Here is a 9,983-nt window from a genome sequence, read left to right on the forward strand (position 1 = left end):
ATATGATTTTTGAGGTCGACACTAACACTGGTATTTGAGTGTTCTGACAGTGATACATCACACCTCACCAGTGTCATTCCTTCACCACGTGGAGGCATTTTGAACAGTTTTGATGCACAGTCATGACCTTTATTTTGCCAGGCCTCGTTTTGTCACGTGCACACCACTGCACGCACACATACAGTATGCATGCGCACGAAAACAAAGCTGAAGACGTGTACTCGTTTCTCCGGTGACTCATTCTTTTTTCAGCTGGAGGTAACGTGTGGCTGCTTTCCCACACAAACCGAGACTTTCCCCCCTCTTTCTGACTCACACACACCCAAATACACACACACACACAAACACAAACGCAGACACACACCGATGCAGAGCTCGATTACTATATGTGTTTCCTATATGTGTCCTCTATGAGCAGAAGACTGCCATCAGCTGTCTTCCACCCTTCACTCCATCTCTGCTTCAGACAGGCCTGTGGAGCTACACATCACACAGCGCACAGATGCAAACCATCAACCGTAAAAACCACTTTAAGTGTAGTCACCCCGCTCCTCCCCACTTCACTCGCTGCCACCTCTCTCCCTCTTTCCGCCTCTCTCTCCCTCTCCACTCTTCACATAGCACAGTGAATAGGCCCCTCTGTGCTCTGGAAGATTTAACTTAGGTTCTGTCTGACGCTAACAATCTCTCTCCCTCTGCGTCACTCTGAAATAGTGCAGAGAAGAAGCCAGCGTCGTATTAAATAGTGTTTTTTTCCACGCTGAGACTAAAGCTCAGCTGCACACACCCTGCACAGTCTTGGAGTTATAACAGAGGAGAGTAGTAGAGAGTCACTGTACGTGGGCTGTAGCTACTGTAAATCACACAAGATTAGAAACTAAGAATGGCAGCGTTCCTCAGATGTATCATAGTGCAGACAGGCCATCTGGGCTCATTTAACACCACAGATAGATCAAATGGAGAATCCCGATTACGCAATCATTTCTGTTAATGCACGGAAAGTTGCGAGCACCTTTACTGCTTTGCAATCCGGTCATACCCTCACACAGCTAAATGTAATCTAACTTGGTCAAGAACAGCTATAATCTTCAGACAGGGAATGGGGACAGCTCAAGGACACTAATACAGTTTGTGAAGAGAAGGACAAGCCTTACTCAATCATTTCCGACCCTTAATTTCCTACCTGGTCGGAGGAATCATACTGGAATCATTCATGAATGCCACACTTCTTTAAAGGAACAGCTCACCACCTCACCTCTGCAGCTCACAATCACATGCCAAAGCGTAAACACAACAAGTTGTGTGTTTTATTGTGGGTAATGTGGCAACTGAAAGGAATTTCTAGTTTTTGTATTACTTCTTGTTTCTTATATATTGCTGAAAATAAATGCTGCTACACAATTTAAAAGTAGAAATTCTGTGAATAATGTCAAATTTTTATATTATATTTGATTTCTCAAAGAAATAGATGGTTCCTAGCTTATCTTATGTCAATGTCAATGTCAGCCTTATTTATATAGCACATTTAAAACAGCCAGTGGCATACCAAAGTGCTTACAGTAAAATAAGCAGAAAAAAATAGTAAAACAATAAAAGCAATAAAATCAATAAAGCAGATAAAAATAACAAATATTCATATTGGAGACATCATAACTACGCGTTTCAAACTTGTAGAAAGTTTTCATGTCAACATCCAAGTAACATTCACTGTTACATCAGACTTACCATTCAGGTATTATGCCTGACAACCAAACACATAAGGGCCACTCACATCACCTTTGATCAATGTATTAAAAATACGGGTTGGAAAGTTATTTTAGAAGCAGTTTTGTCATAATTGTAGAAAATGTTGACAGCAATCAATAAATCAAATATTCTGGCAAAAAAGGATTAACCTGGTGCCTGTGGCTGCTGCAGGCCTCTAATAAGCTTGTCCAATCATTTCATTCAGATCGAAGGAAATGATTGGACGGCTTACCTGCCTGTCTACCTATTTACCTGCCTCCCCGTCGCATATCTGCCAATGAAATCACTGCACATGAACAGAATCTTCCACAAGGCTCGGCTATATTGCTAAAGCTAAGCAAGCTAATCGCACAAGAATGGCAGAGAGAGAGAGAAGGCAGCCAAATGTTCCCATTCCCAACATGCTAGCTTGACAGCGGTGAGTACTAACAATATCCATGTTTGTTTTTTTGATAATATCAGGTGTTTTCTTACATGTGATTGAGACATGTGTTAATTGGATATGGTTAGCGATTACAAAGATGCACTGCGCTCACAGTACACAGGCCATGAGCCTGTTGTTCAGCAGCTAACACAGTAGCACAAAGCACACAGCCACAGTGTTGAATGAAGCAAACTAGCCACTCACACACATCTCCCAGCTGGCTAGCAGGAGCTACGGGGCAGTCAGCGTAGACCGGCAGTGCGCTTTCATTAATTTTGAAGGAGTGGCTCTGGAGCGAGGCCTGGAGAGAAGGGGTAGGAATTTTACTGTTGGAACTACAACATTTTTAACTCCAGCGTTAACATGGTAAGCTCTACCATCTCTACAACCCATCCCATATGATGCGAATGTAGCATTAGCACAAAGACTGGCAGCAGTTTTACACTTTCGTACACATTAAACAGTTGAGATAATGTGTTAAGTAGTGAGCTTTAGAGGTGCTGGTATGTAGATTTTCTTTTTACCTTTAGACAGAGGTAGCTGTCTCCTCCTGCTTCCAGTCTTTATGCTAAGCTAAGCTATTCATCCCTCAATGCTAGTGTGATATGGATCTTCTCATCTAACTGTCAGCAAGATAGCTAATAGGTTCATTCCGCCATGAATGTCACAGTGAGACTGTTAAACCTCCTCTGTAAGCCAGGCAAAGCCACGAGAGCAGAGTGTTCACAGTGCAGAGGGAGGTATGGGTTTAAAAGCATTCTGTATTGGACATTCATGGTCGGTTCGAGGCGTCATTTGGGACAAACTGTGTGAAAACAATCGACAAGCAGAAAGCAAAGCAGTTGCTAAAAGCGTGGAAAAGAACAGATCAAATCAGACCCTGTGGGAGGGATGTAATGCTTCAGAGGCGTGGTTTTTTTTAGCATTACGGTTCTTTTTTCACACACGTCCCTCATCGAGTTGTTGCATCTGAGCTTCAACAGCTAAACAGGCTGAAGTAGGTCATCACCAAAAAATAAATCAAGAGGCCAATGAGACAAAATATGCAACCCTCGCAACTCAAAGTGACAGTTATTAGTTGCAATGAGCGCTCTACTCGGATTCGTGGCTGCCGAGAAAGACCCATTTCCACTTTCCTTGTTATCTGCAGAGAAAAAACGCCGCTGAAGCAAAGAAATAAACTGCTGATCGCTAGGGAAACACGTACACACACACGCATGGTCAAACACACGGAGAAAAACACAAACCGCTACCTTCACACATGAGCGTCCGCTAGACAAGCGTTCGAAATCCATTGCTCCAATCATTTATCAATCCAGATCAACATAATGCACGGCAATAAAAGCCCATCAACGCACACAAACAGACACATAGACGCAACAATAGGCCTGTTTTTTTTGCACTGTAGGCATGCCATTAGCGTGTGCAGTAATGGAACTATATGGGAGAAAGGAGTGGTTGCATTTAACTAGCCTGCAGAAATCAGATAACTCCACTCAGCACATACTGAAGGCACTTAGGCCTCAGACAGCAGAGTTGGAAGAGTGCGTGTGAGAGTGATGGAGAGAGGGAAAGAGGGAGGATGACATGGTGGTAAACGTTAGAAGACAAGTACATCTTCTGTGTCGCAGGTTCTGTGCAGACTGACGTGATCACATCCAACAAGGAGAGGAGAGTCTGCCACAGACTAAAGACAGGGACCAAATGGTTTCCCTGTTGTGTCCCTGTTGGCTCATTCCCACTTTTCGCTCTCCCTTCTGTTCGGTCCGTCTCTCGCTTGTTCTTCCATACTGTCACTCTGCGGCCTCGATCTTTCTCTCTGCCTCTCCTAATTTCTGTCTCGTCCCAAAACACCCTGCTCGTCTCTAAAGCACTTCTTCGTCCACCACTCGTCTCTTTCATCCGCCCTCCCCTCACCATCTTTTAAGTACTTCAAATCTCATTATGTTTTTTTTTTTTCCTTTAATTAATCCCACCTCCAGAAATAGAATTGTGTAGTCAATTAAAGGGTTTTGATAGCTGGTTTTCATTCATTAAAGCACTCACACACACGCATATTCAAATGCACAGCACATGAAAGCACAGTACCAATGGAACGCTGTGAATCCTCTAAACTGTATCAGCCCATGTGCGGCACAATAGTCAGTTTATAGTTCAAATCCTAACTTTTTGTGCTTCTATTCTTTCTCCACAAAGGCTCAAGAGTTCAAGTTTTTCAAGAAGAAGCTGATTACATGCCAAATATCTAGACATAAATCAATAAAGGACTTCCTCTAAACTGGGCAAATGTCTGACCTGCAGTCTAATAGTGTCCAGAGGCTGAGGAAGCACAGTGTGCCTGCCGGCGGCAGTGGCGGGGCCGGGGCTGGAAGTGGAGCCGCTTGTTTAGCGGACCCACCCTGACCAGCACAAAGGGGGGCAACGCCCTCCTCCGCCACCAGCTAGCCCAGACTGCACCCTGATTGGCCAGCTGGATGACCTTTGATCCCCGTTGTATTGTGGTCTCAGCTGCACCCACCCTCCCCCTTGCGTTTGTGCGTGTGTGTGTTTGTGTGTGTGTGTGTGTGTGTGGACAACAAAAGACAGCCAAGTCCTAATGCAGCAATCAGAGAAGTGGAAGAGGGGAAATGGTCTAAGGGGAAATGGATAGTGTGTATGTGTATGCATTTATGTGTGTGTACTGCTGTGTGACGGGGGTGGTGTAATTATGTTCTAGCTGTGATGACTGAGTTGCAACACTGATTAGCTACATCACAGTCGATTTGTATCCAGGAGTGCTTTGGTTTGGACCTCAGAGATTCTAGCACCTCAGCTTGAGGTCGAATCTAACCTTCCTCTGGTCCTGTTTCTGGACCAAAAGCTAACTTCTAGTCCCAGCTGTAGACCAATTTTAGTCTCCTTTCAGCCCCGACCTGACACCAAACGAAGATTTCTTCTTGCCGTAGCTTTAAGCCAAACCTATCCTTTCTCTAGGCTATCTGACCCAAACTTTGGACTATATCTAGATCCTTTTAGCCCCAACATCAGATCAAATGTAGCCTTCCTCTAGCCCCAGTTCTGGTCCAAATTTTGCCATCCTCTTGTCCTATTTCTCAGCTAATAGCCTTCTTCTCGCCACAGCTCTAGACCAAATTTAGTCTACCTTCAGCCCCGAGGCCAAACCTAGATTCCTTCTAGCTGACCTTTAGGCCAAACCTAACCTTTCTTCAGGCTATCTGACCCAAACTTTGGACCAAATCTTGCCACTTTAGCCCCAACATCAGACCACATCTAGCCTTCTTCTAGACCCAGAACCAGACCACATCTAGCCCTCCTCTAGCCCAAGTTCTAGACGTGACTTAGCCTTCCTCCAGACATAACCCTAGCACAAACATTGCCTTCGTCTAGTCCCAGCTCCAGGACAAACATTGCCGTCTCTGTCATTATGTCTGGACCAATAGCCTTCTTCTAGTCACGGCTCAAGAACAAATTTTGTCTTCTTTCAGCTCCAATCCAAGACCAAACCAAGACTACTAGCCCGCGTATCATGCAAAACCTAACCTTCCTCTCAGCTATTTGACCCAGACGTTGGACCAAATCTAGCCACCTCCAGCCCATTTAAAGACCTAACCTGGCCCTCCTTTAGCCCTAGCTCTAAACCAAAGCTTGCATTAATGTAGCTCATGCTCCAGATTGAACCGTGCCATCCCCCTGGCCTAACCTCAGGCCAGACGTAGAGCTTCACTGAGCCTGCTCCTGAGTTTAACCTAGCCCTCCGGCCCGGCCCAGGAGCTGTCTGTGCAGGTGGTCTAAGGCTTGTGGGCTGGGACACCCTGATCCCTGCACCTACTCTCTTAATAAACCCCATGTGACACACTCGCTCTCTCTCGCTCTGGCAGTGGGTCAGGGTAGACCACCCCCTAACAGCATGACTGACTGTCTGAGGAATGCCATGTCATGGAACAGATGGAGCTCCACAGACAATAGAGCCGCATGCATTTACTGGGGCCTATATACGAAGGCATGTGCCAAGTGTGTGCCTTATAACTGCAATTTCTGAGTCATTTGAATCCCATACTTTTTTCTTGTTTTTTTTTTTTTTTTGCTCTTATGTTCTCTGAATCTCACATTCATGTCAGGGAACAAGAAGTGTGGGAGAGATCACAGTGAGCTGAAGCCCCGAAGACTAAGCTCTGGAAGAAGTTTGATGAAAATGATGCAACCAAACCCACAAGACAATTAGGGCGCACAGCGTGTTGCAATGGAGGCAGGCTGAGATAATCCTGCAGTCAGGTAGAATTATGGTCGCACATATTCAAACTCAGGGCGCGTGTTTCAGTTGCCATGCTGTCCTGGAGGAAGAAGGAAAAAAAAATCCCACAAACAGCCTGAGAACAAATAATTACCCAGCAATCAAAGCGAGTCATTACAGCTCAATCGATGTCACATTATCTCACTCCCACGCCAATCATGACGCAATCACCGAAATTCCTGGTAGTAACTGGCCATCATGATCATCATAATAAGGAGCTATAATTCAACATTAGGCCTGAAGTTACAGCTTTTTTTAAATCCATATGGCTCCATTGGAGTAGCCCAATAAGGCACTGAGACTAACTGTGTGCCGGCAGTTCTGTGTAACAGCCCATCACTACAGCAGTCCACTTATTTCTCTTTCGTTATGTATCAGGGGTGTAAACCGCTATCAAAGGCTTGTGGCTGCCACACTTCATTCATTTCACACATATGGGCCCCGCCGGCGAGATCCATATCCAAAAAGCGCTGCAGTTGTATCCAAACATTATAATGACCCGATAACTCACCAATCAAGTATTCAGCCTCGTTACGAGTGAATCGAGCACTCCCAGATCGCCGATTCATTCATTATAAAGGCATTACCGGGTGTCCAAATAACCCTGGAAGTGTCAGTAAGCAGGGATGCCAGATTGGACGGGAATCCAGTGAACTCACCCAAGAGAACGACGGATGATCGGCTCCCCGCTCCTCCTCTGTGTAAATCCAGGACCCCGGGCAGGAAAACGCGTTACACACAAGAATATGCTGCGAGTGTGTTAATGTCACAAAATCTTCTTCATCCGCGCTGTGAGGGCGATGTATGGAGGCGATGTGGAGCCGCAAATCAACCTGGTCGCTGCACACGCATACGCACGCACACACACACACACAAAATAAAATATATATATAAAAAAAAAGGTTCACAACAGCGATTCAAGGGAGATTTCGGTGAAATTGGTGTGTCTGTAGTAATCTCGGATGCTTTGGTTGTTGACTGTGCACTTACTGGGCTGCTTCCCCCGGCTCCACCCGCTAACCCAGCCTTCCCAGTGCGCCCATTGGCACAGACGGCCGGACATGCAAATACACTCTCTCCATTGATGTTTTCCAGAGAAGGGGAAAAAAAACTCAGCAGGGCTCCGTTTCAGTCGCTCCACTGCGCCACCGTGCGGCGTCTGGGCGGCTGTGGCGATGAGCTACTCCACTCATCCCTGTGGGGAGACTTCTGCTGCTGCTGGGAGAGAGAAGCTCCAGGGAGTTTAGGGAACAGGTGTCTTGCTCAAAGGTGCTTTGTCAGGGCAGATGCTTTGCGGGTCAACACTGTGAACTTGAGATCAGGCCTTTAAACCATTGCACGAGCAGGGAAACTTTTACACAGACAAGATCACAGGAGAAAGAGCTTCAGTGACTGATTTTATTTTTTATGCCTAAACAGACTAAATAGACAAACTCCTTTTCTTTGTTTTCATGACTGAATGAACTGAATAAACAAACTGACCTTAAAGGACAACACACTTTAATACTGTTTAACTTTGTTTATATGTGGCGGACCCTGCCACCTTTCTAGCTTCAAACAGTGTTATGGGGAACTTACTTTCCTCTGAGAACAGCTTGTTTGTTCAGTTATGGAAAAATACATATTTCCGGGTCTGTATTATTACCTCATTAATATTGTAAATTTTAAAATTCTGAGTTTGAATTTCTTCTCCAAAATTACATAGTGCTCCTTTAAGTATTTTAATTAAAAGTAAAAAGATAAAATGTTATCATGTTGAGTCAATGTAAATAAATAACTGTCTGATTAAACTAGATTAATGCAGACTTATACATAAACCTTGTGTGTTTGCTTCTACATAAACATAATGTTAATACATTTTTCAAGTGTTATTCACATTGTCTCAGGTTGATAGAAACATTTTGCATTAAAGGTGACTCTTTACATTGAAGTTGTGTAATACATTTAAATGGAAAATATATGTGTAATTAAAATACTTAAAGTCACTGTTAAGGCAAAGTATTTTTCTGAGTGCAGGTTAAATGCACTCTGTGGAGTAATGCCAAGAACAGATGCACGATAATATCACGGGAGAAGGTTTTAAAAATGGAATACAGGCATCCGCCGATATGACAGACTGATAAGATTACGCATAGTAGTTTTCTTACTTTGCCCAGTCAACGTGTACATTTTGAAAAGCTTTGTATGGCTGTGTCTGCAAGTGGGCCATCAAGTTAAGAGGAGGCATAATAATGTTTTTTTTCCACAGCAGGAGAGACTTGATGTTGTCAGCAGCAGGTGGAAAAACTATGTGTACATGTATCAGTATCTGTATCAGCAATGGGCCAAAATGAGTTGGAAAATATCAGATATTGGCAAAAATCCAAATTGTACATCACTAATGCTGAACTCATTGTGGTCCAACACTTGAATAATTGAATGTATGAGTATAAATAAGTTAAAAAAAAAATAGAGATTTTGTTTCAAATCCTTCTGAAGGCTGTCAACATTTAAAAACATTCAGGTATAGGGAAATGCTGAATACATTTCAAACTTTTTGTTGCCCTTAAACTACTCAACTTAAAAAAACTGTCTTTTTGTTTCTTCACTGTGATGTGTGAGCTGTCCAGAATGATGCATGTGCAGAGTTTGACACTCGAAGGCTGTCTTCACATTATCTGCTGAAGGGGGAAATCGTCCCTGTTCTCACCCGTTATCTCAGTTTAACACCTGGACATACAAGCAGGATACTTTGGGGCGTTTTTATACGTCTCAAATAATGTCTGGAGGGGATCTTTAATGACATTGGCTCTAAAAGTGCAGAATGTAAACTACTCTCAGATTGCTGCCAAATCCCCCTCAAAACCTTAAAGGCCATGACTTCAATCTCCACAATGGTTGCTACAGCCCTGCTCTAAATGTCAAAGTGATACCAAATGAGCTTAAAAATACACACAAACATAAGGTTACAATTGCCAGTAAACATCCCCAGGGAATTCTAACAGTTGAAGACAGAAAACAGTGAAGCTCCAGTATAATTAAGGCTTTCCAGCCTGTGTAAGATAAACAGTAAAAGCCTACTGGGCAGAGAGACTGTCCCTTAATGTTCACACTGTGTTCCCTAGTAGGCCTTAAGTCCAACAACATTATATTATCTTTCACTCAGCAACACCAACAATCATTAAAACCATAGATGTTTCTCTGCACAAACATAACGTTAACATACTTATCATGTCTCATCTCTCCTGGTAGAAATAACCCCTCACCAGTGCCGTGTTAGTGCTAATACAAAAGGCTGAGTCTGGGACCAAAAAGAGCCAATTCTTCTACAATAAACCGAAGCCAGCTGCATCTTACACGCAGAGAAAAGCTCCAACTTTCCGTTACGTGAAACTAAAAAGAGAAGAATGTGCTTTTTCTTCTCTCAACATGTGCTGCGGTTATTAGCTGTGGCCCATTCCCAAACTCGGAAAAGCAAACTGTGATTTTGATGGAGTGTATCAGAGGTGGCCTCGCTGTAGGAGCAGCTCAGCAGCTGTAATG

General features: G+C 43.8%; 1 protein-coding gene across 3 annotated transcripts in view; it reads right to left on the reverse strand.

The window, feature by feature from the left end:
• The window catches only part of numbl (NUMB like endocytic adaptor protein), a 63,041-nt gene extending 55,524 nt beyond the window's left edge, over nt 1–7,517 (reverse strand). The window contains exons 1-2 of one of the 3 annotated variants that reach the window (XM_084351021.1): nt 7,452–7,517; nt 7,121–7,301 (exon numbers count right to left, since the gene is read on the reverse strand). The gene's annotated coding sequence lies outside the window, so the exon portion shown is untranslated. The other 2 variants (XM_084351020.1, XM_084351022.1) reach the window with 2 other exon arrangements.
• Between the last annotated feature and the right edge of the window lie 2,466 nt (nt 7,518–9,983).

This window comes from Pagrus pagrus (assembly GCF_965226575.1).
Source record: "Pagrus pagrus genome assembly, chromosome: 4".
Taxonomy (NCBI): domain Eukaryota; kingdom Metazoa; phylum Chordata; class Actinopteri; order Spariformes; family Sparidae; genus Pagrus; species Pagrus pagrus.